This window comes from Mastigoproctus giganteus, chromosome 10 (genome assembly GCF_048544385.1).
Source record: "Mastigoproctus giganteus isolate SK-2022 chromosome 10, ASM4854438v1, whole genome shotgun sequence".
Classification (NCBI taxonomy): Eukaryota; Metazoa; Arthropoda; class Arachnida; order Uropygi; family Thelyphonidae; genus Mastigoproctus; species Mastigoproctus giganteus.
This window is the reverse complement of record NC_143584.1, coordinates 124,329,456-124,345,799: the sequence shown is the minus strand read 5'-3', so window position 1 is coordinate 124,345,799 and position 16,344 is coordinate 124,329,456. Positions and strand designations below refer to the sequence as shown.

The 16,344-nt window shown below is 37.9% G+C and overlaps 1 protein-coding gene across 1 annotated transcript in view; it reads right to left on the bottom strand.

Moving 5' to 3' along the window:
* The window catches only part of Tdc2 (Tyrosine decarboxylase 2), a 412,627-nt gene extending 396,488 nt beyond the window's left edge, over window positions 1–16,139 (bottom strand). Inside the window, exon 1 of the mRNA XM_090383012.1 lies at window positions 16,046–16,139. The gene's annotated coding sequence lies outside the window, so the exon portion shown is untranslated. The remainder of the gene's footprint in view (window positions 1–16,045) is intronic.
* Between the last annotated feature and the right edge of the window lie 205 nt (window positions 16,140–16,344).

The window sequence follows — 16,344 nt, the reverse complement described above, 5'->3', positions numbered from 1 at the left end:
TTCTATACTACCCCACATGGATTCAATCATATGCTTGATCCTCAAGAATGGCTCAAATACATCGCCAGGTTTTCAAATACAACCACAGTCACATCTACAGCTGTCCAGCCTGACTATGAAAACCCTTCAGATGTCCTAGGGACTATCCAGATCACGAAACAGGACCTCATACGTGCCATCAATTCCCTTCCCACAATAACAACCACTCTTGGAGAGGATGGAATTCCGCAATTTATGATCAAATGCTTGAGCACATTCATCATAGACCCTCTTCTCTCGATCTACAACAGATGCCTCACTGAGCATTATTTCCCACTCCAGTGGAAAAAAGTACAGAGTGTACCCCATCCCTAAAAACCAATTTGCCACAAATGTCAGCCAGTTCAGACCCATATCAGTTGCCTCTTGTCTGTTAAAAAAACTCTTGAAAAGGCTTTGCTACCCACAATCACTCAGTCAAATACGTTTCAACAAATCCTCCAGACGAAACCACCTGAAATCCACTATGCCATCGCAGGAAAATCATCAATCACTAACTTGGCAGCCACCACAGAACGCATCCTCTCAGCATTAGAACAAAGAGCTGAGCTAGCAACCATATATTTCGACATAAGCGCAGCCTTTGATGCCGAGTCGATTCCGGCCTTGCTCCTCCTATTTAAGGAGAAATTTCACATTCGAGGTGATATGCTGTGCTTTTTGGAATCTCTTCTCTGTCACAGAATACTTATTCTCCATCGGCAACAACACACCCTATCCTGCGACATTACTGCCGGAGTACCGCAGGGGGCGTCCTATCTGGTGTCCTGTTCACAGCTATCATCGTGCCCATTATTGCCTCAACGAATGGTCTCCTATGCTATGCCGATGACCTCAAACTGCTGACTCAAATTAACCCTGGCGACAACCCCGTTCAGCTCAGCAACAGGATCAATTCCCAACTTAAGGATCTAGAATTGTACTTGGCAAACTTCAATCTAAAAATCAACCCACTGAAGTCTGCTCAGGTTATATTCTCCCTTAAATCCATGCGGACAGTACTCAACGTTTCACTCGCAGGGGTACGAATACCAAACGTACCCTCGCACACAGAGCTTGGCGTTCTGTTTGACCAAAACATGTCCTTTGTCAACCAGATCAACAAAATCAGTACCAAATTCTCTCGTCTTCGGTGGATCTCAAAGCAGCAGCTGCAACACGTCCGACATCCTGTCACTGTTAAAAAGGTTTATCACTTCCACCGTCTACCCCGCCATTCTCTATGGTGCAGAAATATGGGCCTCTGGTGCACACACAAACTTCAGGCGGGTGTACATCGCTGAATACTGGTTACTGAAATGGGCCAATAACAAGTTTCGGCTACCTCCCGCTACCACTCGACATCCCGAAGATGAAGTTCCTGATCGTGGAAAAGAGGCTGGTCTTCACAGGCCAGATATCATCTCCAAATATATGAAACGCTTGCTCTTGGAGATTCCACAGCCAAGCCTAAGGTCGGTACCAGCACTCGTCGCTCACCACAACAGGCTTGTACTCACTGAGAGATTTCTTCCTAAGCAGATGCTCGCTGCCCTCAACCGTGTGGACGCCGACAGCATAATAAGTAACAAGGACAGACAACTTTATTAAAGCCTTTGAACCCTGATATATTGCCAAATTGTATTTATTTCTGTATTTGTGTCTAGCTCTGTGTTTTTATGCTTTATTTCTTTTGTATTTGTGATCGGTATTTTGTAGGTTATGTTTGACCCAGCAGTTGAAGTTGAAAACAGTTTTATTTTTCAAGGAAGTAAACAATACTAACGATGTACAATACCGTTTTTTGTATTTGTACGCCGTACTTATCTTTTCCCTAACTGCTATATGTGAACCCCTGGCGTTCGTCGCCGTGATGAGATATTGTGCTGTAACTCTACTTCACAATAAAGATTTATTTATTTTAATAAACCGTTCGAAGTCAAAAGAAGCAATATTTCATTATCACATGAAATCATATCAATTCTAAGGGTAATAAAGGTGATCTGCAAAGTCTTCAGCTGCGGTGCAGCACAGTATCAGAATTTCGGGGGATGGGGGGGGGGAAGAGAGAGAGAGAACACCCAATTCCAAAATTTTCTGATTTGTTTGAATAAATCCAGTCAATCAATGAATCTTAAAAAATATATAATTTTGCAATCAGTGTCGCTTGCTTAAAAGTCGTAACTTCGAATTCCTTAAAAAATAAAAATTCCGAGTATAAAGCATCTTTTCCCGTTTCAAGAGTCAAAACTTATGCAGCAAGAGACTAACTATTATCTGGGTACAGCTAGTTAAAATTTTTGATCATCCTTGGAATCTGGTTTAGTTGTACAGTCAAAGCTCCATATAATGAACCCCAGGTGAATGAGAAAAAGGTCGTTATATAGATTTCTCATTAACCTAATGCTACTTTATGAACAATGGCCGGAACCAACCACACATCGTCATAAAAAAAAAACAAAAAAAAAACGTGTGGGAAGTTAAAAAGAGGGTCGCTATAAAGAGCTTAAACTGTATTTACAAGTGTAGCATGTCAACTTGGGTTTCAGCTTTCGGCAGTGGCATGTTGTCGGTGAATTATACAATAAATGCTAGTCAATGTTGAATTAATGCTTCCCACAGTTGCTGCAAATAGGATGGCCGCAGATCTCTACTCCGAAGAATTTCTTCCACCTCATTTCACAGGTGCTCAACTGGATCAGCATCTAGTAACTGGAGAGGTAACCGCAACAAGCTCAATTCACTCATATCCTGGAACCAGCTTCCTACAATTCTGGCCTTGACGCGACTTATTATCCTGTTGGAATAATCCATTTGCAGATTGGGTACACTGCGATCATGAAAGGATGCGTCTGGTCGGAATTAATTTCTAGATAACCTTTAGTATCAAGGAGATACCACAATTTGCACCACAAAAACACACCCAACGCTAACACCATTAAACTACACTGAGTGGTCACTCAATACCTGCGGCATATTCTGGTCCACCTAAGACTGATTGGTTGGACCAGAATATAGTCCTCCCATAAAGGTGAAGCATCAGTAGCTGGGATTCATCAGAAAAGTTCGCCAGAATACGTGGCATGCACTGGTTGTCCTCTCCTAGACATACTTTAGAGGAAGCCGAAACGTTGGGTGAAAAATTGTTGGCATTATCAATGCAATTACAAGCCAAACATGAGAAGCACTAATGTCACTTTAGCCCTCTCTTGCTCTCTGGTACTTGTTATTTGGATTTTAGGAGCATTAGCAACTAAGGCCATATTGCTAAGGGGATATGCGGTGGTCGTTCCCTCACCTTTCCGCATCCTCCGTATTTGGTGGTCACGGGCTCCAATCCCGGTCTAATCAAAAAGCGAGTGCTATGCACTGCCGATCCTGGCTACGGAGGCGCCTCTGGTACTTGTACGGAAAACAAGCGATAGACCAATACGCGTTAGCTGCTATCCATTTCAGAATTGACCCAGCAGTTGAAGTTGAAAACAGTTTTATTTTTCAAGGAAGTAAACAATACTAACGATGCACAATACCGTTTACTAAGTAAATGTTAAAATATCTTATACAATATTTTGTTTAGATGTGAGTTTTTGTATCGAGCATAAAAATTTCATATTGCTTTGGGCGAAAAATTTATATTGAAGAGTTCATTACTTTCATTTCAATTGCTTTCAAAGAACGATGGGCATCTATATGTTTGGAGAGGAAGGATTTTCCTATGAGTTACGCAGGGATTTCTTTAAAATGCTCAAAATCTGTCTTTGGGAATTGATCCGAACGATTTACAGCCAGTCAATTTCTCTCCGGAAAATTAGGTCTCTTTGACAAGTCAAGAATATGACATTCTCTTTAGGCTGCTACTCACTATTTGCCGATATAGCGTACTGTTTTCATGGTTGTTTCGAATAACGCAGAGAGAAAAAGTCAAAAATTTCAGAATTATACAAGTGACCACCCGTATACAATCACACTTTCCTAATCCCACAAGGTATATACAGGTATAACCCACTCTTGAAAGTAATTCATCAAGTAATTCCTTTCCTGTAAGAACTGAGGAGTAAACCGTACTTAAGAATGGGATTGCAATTTGACAAACACGCGCACAAAAAAAAAAAAATAGGTTAATTAGAAGAATATTTTAAGTAGCTGCTCGACGCAGCCAGGTTGTCAAGCGAGAAAATGCAACAGCATACGCGTTTGAGTGGCCTGGGGTTAAACTCCGCATGACATGTAGAAATGATTAATTGTAAACTCCTCTGACCTAGTGTTCGTGACAGAGTACAGAATTTTTAAATTAGAACAATTAACCTAAAATATTTTAGAAAAAAATGACTAAAGCGATATCGGGCAAAGTTACCCATGTGGTCAGTTTCAAGATAACAATATAACCATCCACAGCGCCAAATGCGTTTTTAAAAGAGTGATTTGAGAAAAGGGGAAAAGACAATTACAAGCATCTGCCCTGACCTACTGCACGGATCTCAATCCCACTGAGCATCTGTTCGATGAAGCGGAAAGGAGTGTTTGTGATGGCAATATACTCTGTCCACGTCACTCCGGGAGGCGAGGACAGTTTTTTTTTTTTTTTTTTTTTTTTTACATGAATAGGCCCATATCCATGCGACGCAGTATCGGAGAAGTGATTTCATTAATGGTAGTCCAATGTGCTATTAGCTTATTGTTCTAATAAATTATACAAGGACAATGACGGCATTTTGATTACGAATCGCTACTGAAGGGCATTTTGCTGGACAGATGGCGAGATCGTCAGATCATTGCATTTGCAGACGATCTCACCGTCATCTTCTCGGGCCAATCTCGGCGAGCCCTTGAGACTACTGCAAACCACGTTCTTGACGACCTTGCTGACTGGACTCAAACCAATAAACTCCGAATCAATCCAACCAAAACCAATATGACAATCTTTGGAGCCAAATTCGACCTTCGAAGGCCTCCAAGTTAAAATCCAAGGCACGCAGTTACCTCTTGTGAACCAAACCCGAGTCCTAGGGATCATCATTGACCATAGACTTATTTTCCTCCCTCACCTTCAGAATCTCAACATAAAAGTAAGAAACTTCTCAGCCTCAATAGTAGGATCTCCAGGAGTGACTGGGGCTCTCCAATCGCACAATACTCCACTACAAGGCGGTGTTCCTTCCCACAGTCACGTTCGCTGCAGGGACGTGGTTTCACCGAGCAATTAAGTGTAAAATTAAAGAGAAGCTGAATATCCAACGGGGACTTCTCCTGGCCACCCATCGGATCTGCAGAACAGTCTCCACAGCGGCAACACAAGTCATTGCAGGGGTCCTTCCACTGGACCTCTTTGTAGTTTATAGGGGACTATGCTACAGAATACGGAGGAGGATTCCTGCAGCAGTCCTAGGCATCCACCTTAACTTAGACACGGACGTGAAAGGAGAGAGGCTGTGCTGGTATAATGAGCTAGTTATATATGGCAGACGCGATGGGACACAACCAACAAGGGACTAGTCACGAAAAACTTCATACCGGATGTTCCTTTGCAATGGCAAAATCTGTTACGAAATGGTTTACTCTCACGATGGAAACCTATCTTATCACAGGACATGGGGCCCTCAATGAGAGAAATTGTTTCAATTTAGACTTTCAGAATCAGAGCTTTGTTTCTGTGGAGCAAAGGAGAACTGGTCCCACAAACTCTTCGACTGTGCAATATATAATGAATCGAGAGAAAAGCTGAGGAATAATGTCCAGGGATTCTCCTCAACTGCAATGGAACAGCTAATTCATACAGCAAATAATCTTGCAGCACTCCAGGCCTTTGCAAAAGAAGTTTTTGCTCGAAGGAAGAGGCTTATTCTGGGAGCGAACCCGGTTCTGCCCCAAATAAATCAAGTCTGATGATAAAATTGGACAATAAGATTCGTTTTACCAAGACTTGGACAATAATTAGTTTAAAAGTGATTTTGATGTTAGTTCTTGATAGCCACAATTGTTTAAGATATGGATGGGTTGCTAGTGTAAATTGTGTTTTTTTAATTAATTTATCTATATATTTTATGTTTTTACAATGTTTTATTTATTTTATGAAAGATGTAAGATACTCAGTTGAGTTGTTAAGCAGATTTGAACTTATGTTCTGGTGCCGCCTTTATTTTTAATAAAAATAATAATAAAATTTTGCTGAACAGTATCTGTATTGGGTTTTGAGGTTCCAGTGCTTGTAGAACAACAAATGAGGAGATATTCAATTGAACTGTGATTTTTGAAGTTGTGCCATCCAGAATATTGATTATTAGTTTTTTTTTTTTTTTTTTTCCTGCTGGCTCCCTGGTATGGGCAACCGGGAAGTGGGATTGCTGGCACCCACTGATATTGCACTACCTCCGGTGGGTGCGGGATTTCATGCTCGAACTGCGCTACAATAAAACCAGACCCAGGTAATTCAACATACTTTTCCAGGCCTGCTTTGTAAAAACTACACATTCACATGTTTCAAGGTGTAGTTGGGCTTATGCCTGGGAGCTACCCTAATTAAAGAACACCCTCACACGTGTGTTTAAAATGGTATAGAGCATCTAATTATATGTAAATATATCTTGTATATAAATCATGTATATACTTTGATGTACACAATATTGAGACTGTATATTGTGTGTAATTAATAAATGAAATGAATTTTCGAAATAGCGACTTCGTATTCTGTTGAGTCCGGAAATATGCTTTTTTCAATAGTTTTCAGGAAGCAAGATTCTGCTAAATTCAAGGAGGGAAATGCGAAGCTCATATAGTTCAGCACCGATGGACATAGCGGAGGACACCCTCAAATTTGCTTGACATCATTTAGAGAGAAAACTACACACAAAAAAAACTACTTAATTTGCAGAAGATTATATGAACTCTTGGAGCTAGCAATAGAGGTGGTTTTTTTTTAAGGTAAACTATCCTGCGGAGTTTGATGTTGTCGAATTATTACGTATTGTATAAAATTAGATCTGGTTCGAAAACAATTTCACTTTATTGCACATGAATAAAATGGACTTCAAAGCACATGTTTTTTTTTTTGTTTTTTTTTTTGTCTATACATTTACACCTGGTTTCAGGCTACTACAGCTGCCAAGTTCAGGGTTTAATTTTTCGAAGTCTTTTTTCGTAAGGGAGAGAGAGATCTTTGTATTTATATAATGCAGCACTCAGACTGTGAAATTCATGGTACAGTCGGAAGGTAGCAGTTTCGACACTCGAGAAAAATGTGCCACTAAAGACAATGTGGGGGAATGACAACGTAATTTAAATTTCAGGAGACCAGTAGATGTGTAATCTAAGGAATCAAAGCCTTTATATATATATATATATATAAAAAAAAAAAAAAATTCTTTGAGCAATTTGGTATTCCAGTGATTTTGTTAATTAATCAACCCTTAAACTGACTGTTACGAAAATAAAACAACAGCTCTAAGTGATTCAAAACCATCAAGTCGTTAAATGAGAATAGAAAGTATAAATTTAATTTATAAGATGACCCGAGTAAAATATTATAAGTTATACAAAAAAAATAATTTCCGTATAAATTAAAAAAAAAAAAAACTTATGAAAATACACACGCGCACTTTGCCAACTTGTTTTGTAGCATTCGCTTTTTCTCGGGAAGATTCTGGTGAAGGGAGAGCTAACTAAAAATTCTCCACAAAGTTAAGCGGCCACCCTAGTAGCAGTTTCTATAAATTCACTCCCTAATGATCCGAAAAACTAACTACGAATCAATTTTTGAAATGAACCAGTCTTATACCACATGAATAATGCAAATTTAGTTTATTAATTACATTGACAGGATCCGGCAAGGGTCTTGAAAATTCGCTTTCGTAATAAGTTTAGATATCAAGTAAAAGTACTAAATTAAAACTAATTCTGCATTACCCACCTGCTAAAAAGGTATTTAAAAAAAAGGGCATTTATTATCCATTGAAAAAATGCCCGGAAGTAAGAAAAAAAAAACGGAAGGGTGAAGTCTATGTATCAGGAAAAAAAAATAAGATTCCTATATACCAATGAAAATCCTACGCATTACTTGTTCGTATTAAGATAAATAATTTTTGGACTAATAAAACTTGCTCATTTATGAAATTAAATGATCCTTAGAATCAAATAGTTGTTATTTAACGTTTTTAGAGAAAGTTAAAGAACCTAACCTGCATCCACATTAAATCTAATGCTGAAGACCCCCACAGTAATATGGATAATAACCGGACTGCACATCAGTAAAAGACAAACAATGTTGTGCATAAAGAAAGTGGGTGCATTCAACAGTTGCTCCCCATGACTTCGCAAATAACATTCTATCTAGGCGGAAGATTTATCTATGACTGCCATTAAGTAATAGATAAAGAAACCTAATCGATTAAGTAATAATTAAAGTGTTAATACTAACTTTAAAAAATGTCATTTGAAAGTCTTCATACTTTCTTGAAGATGCCTGGTAGACTTGCTATCAGCAGTTATTAAAACTTCCGGGAAAGACGCGTCGCCAACCCAAAACGAATTCCTAAGAAATGCTAAAAACTTGATGATGCCATTCCAGTCAGCTCGCAACCGAGACATAAATGGAGGCACCGGGAAATGGTAGTGGAGTGGGTCACTGCATTTGAAGAGAATAAGTAATAATAATTATGTTAACCGCTGCCAAACGTAACTTATATCCTTATAAGCGTATTATGTCTGTAGAAGTGTTCACAAATGGATCTGCATGTTGTGACAGCTCAAAAAATCCAAAATAACTCACAGGGAACCCTACTCCCTCAGCATGAGATTCGCTGACAATCTCAGAGTGAAAAGGACTTCTCCAGTAGTCGTAGGGAATGGAACCCAGACGTCTCCAAACAAGAAGAGGCGAAACCACTATATTGCAACGGAGAATAGAGCAAAAATAAGAAAAAGGGTAAAAAAAACATTTTACTGTTGAACTTCCACTAATGCTAATATGACTTTGTATGGTCGGGCTATTAATATTCTATTGCAACTTCGTTTTGTACCGTACGCCTCGTTTTATGTTTTGTTCGCGAAACACGAAACTTGGTGTAATACATTCCTAAAACATATGTCACTTCATTAGAACTACCCAAAAGAACGGTAACTTGTCCTCCTTCACATAAGGGAGCACTGCACAGTTGCAGTAAGGACTTAACATAACCTAACCTTTTAAGGCCGCCCTACACGCACAAACTAAGTTCATGTTTGCCGTCATAATTACTCGGTGTAAGCTGTCGGCAGGCAGAAACATTAGTGGAAATTGCCTCAAAACAAATATATGTAGCCATTTTCATAGTACCTGTACAAGTATGAACATTATGTAATTGTCCATCTGTGTAAGAGAATGATTATACTGCATCAAATATTGTATTCAAGTCTGGAGCCAAACCTTAAATTAAAAACTTCTGGAGGGTTCAAAGTAAGAGTGTCTAATCAGTGGGAGAGTGCTAATCGACGTCCAAATGAAGAATGGGTTAGAACTACAAAAAACTTATACGGGATTTAAATTTCTGACCACCTTACAAATTATGAAAGAAGTATAAGGAAGGTGACACGGCAAAGTTGAAAGGTTACTGGATTGCGCAAGAAGGTTGCAAACCCCTGTATTCAGATAAAGAATAAACTGAACATATATAGCGTATTCCCCAGATACATTTATAGCAGCGTATTAGCTGTCCACGTCTCACCATTTGTTTCCTCGTATAAAGCTCCTACTGAGTTGTGGAAAGAAATAAAACTGGCCTACTTTTAAATTTCGAAAAATGAGTAATGTGGTACTGAAATTTTATTGAACCCACCCTTCGATTAGGGCTGATACAAGTTAACATCAAATTTTTTTTCCAGCCCCATCAGATCAAACACTAGTAATAACCTACAAATTTCTAATAACTGTAATACAAGTTAAGATTGTTACATTCCGAGTTATGCAAAACGTAGAAAAAGAAATAACTTTTCTGATACAGACTCGCATTCCAAAATACATATCAAGAGGATAAATAAAATCAAACGATGTCCATTGAAGAAATACTGAATTTGACTCTTTACATATACACACACGTTAAATATATTTACAGAGAGCATATAAATATATGTAAATAACCGTTATATATAAATCTTGTATATTAATTGATGAAAAAAAAATGAAATGTTCCTCGACTTTTCACCTTTTCAGGAAAGGTAGGTCACTTTGCGTGAAAAGTGCAAATTCTTATGTCCACTTTTGAACGGTTTCAGAATTTATTTTTTTTAAAGAGGAAAAAAAAAATTAAAGAAACAAGCACAAGAGGTATTATAACTTATAGTTCTTAGTACCGTACATGGATTGCAGGTTAAGAAGATACTTGTTGATATTAGACTTGAATTTTTGCAGATTGTAATTTTCAGAAAATAGGTGTAAAGGGAGGTTTGTTTTAGAAAAGGAAGTTGAAAGAATAAATGAGGAAGAACATGTATAGTATCTTATGTAGGCCGGCACCTGAACGAAAGTGCAACTCTGCCTTTGTACACTCTGATGAATATAAAGTACTGTACAAGACCAGAAATGTGTGTAATGTTATGTTTGTGTAGCGTGCGTTGTTTGGTGGTTTCTGGGAGTTTTGTCACCAGGCAGGCGATCACCTGGAAAGTCCCAGTGTCTGTCTACACCGCGGTGAGGCAGGCCACAACTACACATGTACCATGACCGAACTCAACAGTCACGCACTGAATGTCCAAAGCGAGTTTGAAGCCATTCAAAAGAACCCAGTGCCACTAAATAAGGAAGAAGAGAAGAAAAATTGGTTCTCTGAGTTTGAAGTTAGACAGTAAAAGAATGCTGAATGGTTGCCGCACGTGTTCGGAAGAGAGAGCGAATTACAGAAACTAATTCAAAAGAACAGTGTCCATGGATGTATCTATAGAAAAGGTACTCAGCAGAAACAGAACGTCTATGAGATAAAGTGAAAAAAAACTATTATATTTAGGCTACCCGAATAATTAAATTCATCTGCCGTGCTGTGTCTTATGTCTGTTAATTGCGCGTGTTCTGTGGTCGATTTGTCTGTTTGCTGGACGAAAAACCCTAGTTCCTGGGGGGGGGGGGACAATGCTATCTACGCCTGAGACCGACTAACTCAATAACTCAGCCACGGAGTGAAAAAAAAGATAGAAAGTGAAGAGGCTTTGTTAGAGATGGGTCATTAATTAACTTAACTGTCCTTTGAATAGAATCCAGAATATCAGCAAAAACGTTTTGATCTGTAGGCCTTCACTTGGACTAATGAAGGACTTGTTTGCTGGGAAGATATGACTGAGCGAGCTAATTTGGTTGAGGCCAGGTCAGATCGTAGATGTCTGCCGGTTACTCATTCTTGGGCAGGATGATGAGGCTATCGATGCTGGGAGCATCTAGTCTACTCGAAATGAGCTTAGAGAGGGTAATCATGTTGCGAGTGGCGAGGGCTATGCTACAGCGAATGTAGCATAGCGCTAGAGATAGTAAGGGAATGTACGCAAGTCCAATTGAGAGATCGAAGAAGCCAATACTCAAGCGCGAAAAAGTGCAGCAAATTGGAGAGATGGAGGACCAGATTTCCGATGCGTGAAGTGCCACCGGTACCACACAAGTTCGGACAAACTGAGTTATCAGCTTGCTATTGCCGAAACCCACGAGTTCCTGTTGAGCTGACCAAAGGGCCGCGTTTTGTTTCTAGTTTAAGATAGGTCCTTCTGAGAGTAGACAAGTTTAATTTAATGTCAATTTAGAGACGTGCATTGGTTTATTCTTCTCCTCTTTGTAAACGTCACCGGGCAGATTTTTCGGCATTTAGCTCGGGTATTGAAGAAATGTGCTTATCTCAGAGATTTGTTTCGTTGCAGCTTTTTGGACTGAGAGCGCTTGCTCCGGCTGATCCAAATGAATGAAGAGCTTCAGATCATCGACATACCATTTCCAAAACATATGTTTTGGAAATTTGTTAGTTTAACCATTGCCGATATGTCTTCTGAATTCAGGTGTGTATCTACTAATATATCTTACAAGTCGACTTAACACGGCGTGCCACCGGATAAGATTTAGAACACTCCGTTGCATACAATTTATAATTATAGTACTAACTTCTAACATTCAAATAAGCCTCAAATATTATTTCATTACCAAATTAACGATGCAAGAAATTGTTAATCAATAAAATAAAAATTAGCAATACCTTCATGCATTTTGCTTGAATTTTACTTCGGTTATAAGTAGCATCGGCCTTGTTAATTAAATAACTATATTCTTTAATGATCAATATTTACTCATATCTTTAATTTGCTAAGAGAAGCTTATTTCTGAGGTATGGAATTTCAGCCTTACAGTGAATGATGATTTTATTTAGTAATGGATGTTTATAAGTGTACTGAGTTAAAAAAAAAAAAATAAAATAATATATATATATATATATATATATATTTAAGAATTCTAGTATTAGTTAGTATCAAATCTAATTACTAGAATGGATGTCATAAATGTTAAGATTTAGTACAATGATTACATTTAATATAACTCTACAACACGCATGCAAATTATGTCTTTTACTTTACCCGGGGTATACCAAATTCTGTGACCGCCTTGGCTTGTGATCCCAATGGATCGCAGAATTCCGCGAGGGTTGATTAAGGATAAAAAATAAGGTTCCAGTTTAAACTTTCAGTGCTCTCTCTCATAACTTCATTTTATTAATTATTATTTTTTTTTTTTTTTGTAAAAAGCGAAAATACAGTTAAGAGAAAAACCGTAACTCTGGATTTTGTCGTGCATACCTGAAGTAATAAAAATACATGTGCCCATTAATTGATTCAGCTGTTACCATTGTACTTATATCTTGATGTAAATCAAGATATAAGTACAATGTAAATTATATCTTGATGTAAATCAAGATATGTCAGTCATTTGTGCAAATTCATCGATTACTTCATTTCATATCTAAAAACATGAATCATTAAATTCTAGTTAATATCAAACTAAGTTCCTGGGTGAGACTTGTCGGATATGATTTCTCCGTTGGTGCAAAACGAAGCCAATATTTCTTTAACTGTTGGTATACAGTTAAAAGTACAGCGGACTTCACACAAAATGAAGTAAATCTACCTTCAAATATGGTGAGCATTATCCGCGTCCAGTGGGGTCTCGCACTTTTTTTTTTAAATTATACTAGATGGTCCCAGCCAATTTTTTTGGCAACCACGCCACTTATTTACAATATTGTACAGGGGATATTCATGTGCTCTTGAGGCTGATCCCAGGGTTTTCCCCATCATTATTATTTGTACAATATTGTACAAATAATATCACTCAGAGAGATTAATAGTATCATTAGTTATTGTTACTGGACACATTTCCCTCTCTTTCTAGATTAGGGTTACGGAGCCGATCATTTTCTTTTGGCAGAACTGAGTAGTCAAAGTTGATCGGAAGTACAGCTTCCTAATTTAGCTATCTATGATGGTAGTGGGACTTACACTCAAGCAATTTCTTCTCCTCATAACTTATTTTACGGAGGTAAGCATCTTAATTTTCAGAAGTAATTACAATAAAATAAATACACGCCAATTAAAATAACTAGGGAATACTTCTGCCTAGAAATTTAATACGGGTAGAGGTAGTAATATAGCAGTCGGTAAGCCTGACTCTGCATCAAACTCAATGGTATATTTTGGAGGTAAGAAGTAAATTGAAAATACTTTCGTGCACAACCGTGTGGGTAAAAAGGAATAAGCCATTTAAGCGCTTTTTCGAACAAAAGTGGATATCCTTAAGAGTACAGTATTAACAAAAAAAAAAAAAAAAAAACCTCGTTAGACTTAGTTGTGAACAGTTTAGCAGATAATCAGCACAAATAAAGTTTTCAATCAATTAAAAAACTAAAATAATGGTAAGAATTATTTTAAAAAACCTGAATAAATTTTTTTCTTACCCCTAAATCTATATCAACAATTAAAAAAAGCGATTGGTATTGGCGATTTTACTACTCCCAAAGTTCTATACCTGTTGCATGTGTACACGCGATGAGCAGAGAAACTGGCACTGGGGAAAGAACTAGCAATGCTTCATCGATCCGGTAATAGACAATGAAGAAGTGGCAAAGCAAATAGGAATAAAAAGTATCACTGTAGAGTTGTAATAAAGTAAATGGGATTTTTTATTTGTAGAGTTATCATCAAGACAAGTCGGGCCCCGAAGCATCAGTACAGGGCAAGCTTAAAGCGCATGTTGAGCGTACAATGCACGCAGCACCACAAGTAGGGGAATCTAAGGCGATAACTGGCTGAAATTTGGTATTTTTTAACCTGGTATGGCAGACGCTATAAACTCCCTCTCGCACATGTCAAAATGATATTTCAAACTAAGATTGTCATTATGTCGCGTGAACATCAAGGCAGTTCACTTTCTTGTCGAATGAAAGAGAAAAAATAAATAATATATGTATATATATATCTTCGCGAAACTCTCCGCTCGTAACCATTAGAAACGGGCGTTGCTTATCGAACTCTTCCAATGGAAAGTGATGACTATTTTGCAAAGGAGCAATTGCGGTAAATAGAATATCTTGAGAAACTAGTCAAGAAAGTCATGGAGGGGGGGGGGGAAGTCTGATGTTATATTCCCAGAAAAAAAATACTGCTTTCTCACCAAAACCAATCATCTGCATATAGTCCACTGATTTTCGGAAAAAAGTTACAGCGCGGTGCATTATGACGAATGGAAAACAATGACTTATCTTCATTTGCATGTAATGGGATAGGAATTCCGTGCCATAAACAAATAAAAAATTAGAAATTTCCCTCGATATGCGTGCGGCCATGACGAAAAAATCTAAGATATTTCACCTACTGAAAGAAAGCCTTGCTAAAATTTCGAGAAACTTGGTGAAAACGAGATCAAGTATTCTTGAAGAAGTTTCGTAGATTGTACTGTCAGTCAAAACCTTGTGCAGTGGAGAAATCGCAGATCTAAAATTAACCATCTGCGTAGATAGTAGCTTCAAGGTATGTTCTTTTGCAGATAAGATTTACGTCACTATCTGTTACCCCCACCTTACTAATCGAAGAATTTCAAAAAGGCAGTAATTTGCTGCATGACGGTTTATTATTTAAGGAGTGGTCAACAAGCGATTTACTGTCGTCAGTATTATGTCCAGGAAACAAACGCACGCAGGCAAACAAAATTGTACAAAAGTGACTATTACGAGTATAACAAAGATAAGTTTTATTAAAACTGTGTTCACTGAATTATTGTACAATAATTCAGTGAACACATGAGGAAATAAGATGTGAAATGCCTTTTAGTAGCATATATATATATACCAAATCCAACTGTTATTTAAGACGTTTCTAATATTCTGATCCTTCATTAAATAAAAACTTCATGGGGACCATTTGATATTTCCACATCTAAAATGAAATGCATATTAGAACTTGATTAAGACTGGCAATCAATTACATGGCTTTGTTTCCACCTTTCATTCACACAGGCGAACAACTCCATTACACACTACCAGACGATTGTACGTAAATGAATGAGCACAATTAACTGGTCAATACTCTAAAATTTTACTGGTTAATGATTCATGACATTTAGCCGCGAAAGAATCATAGTAATTGAAATTTACTTGAGTCCTTCGTTTAATTACAGCTGTAAGACTAAGGTTATTAATAATTCAGACTTACACCAATTTGGAAGTTCAATTTCAACAAACTGGGAGTAGTACAAAATTTAAGGGTATAATGTGCAAAAGCGATATAGTAAAAATAATAATTAACGTTCTTTGTGTAAAAGATCATGCGCTAATAGGATAACTGTCATCAATTATGCACTGATAGGATAACGGGTTTTTTTTTCCCTTCGAAACCCTTCTCTCCCATTTTATAACAGGAGACTTTAATTGCATTTACAGAATCGCATTAATAATAACCTAATTAAGATAAAAACCATTTTCTCTGATATACCACAGCTGGAAATAGGAGTTTAACGAGTGAAAAGGGCAAGTGGCAAACTCACCTCTTCCAAAATATACGTGATGAAGAGCTGGTAAAACGATGACAGCTGACTGCGTGTTCTACAAGAAGGGTAGTCAGATGCACGTTCTTCGGGCCGCCACCTTTTTATTTGGAATGGAGAGCGATAGCAAAGACGGAAAATTATTGCAGGCCTCTTTCTGATTGGTCCTGTCGTTCAGCGATATGAGGGAATGTGTTGCGCACAACTTGTGGACGTAGGCGGGAATCACAAAGACAAGTGGCTCGAAAGATGAACGACTTCCTACCATCTCCTGTAAAACCAGCACAAGAGTATCGCGC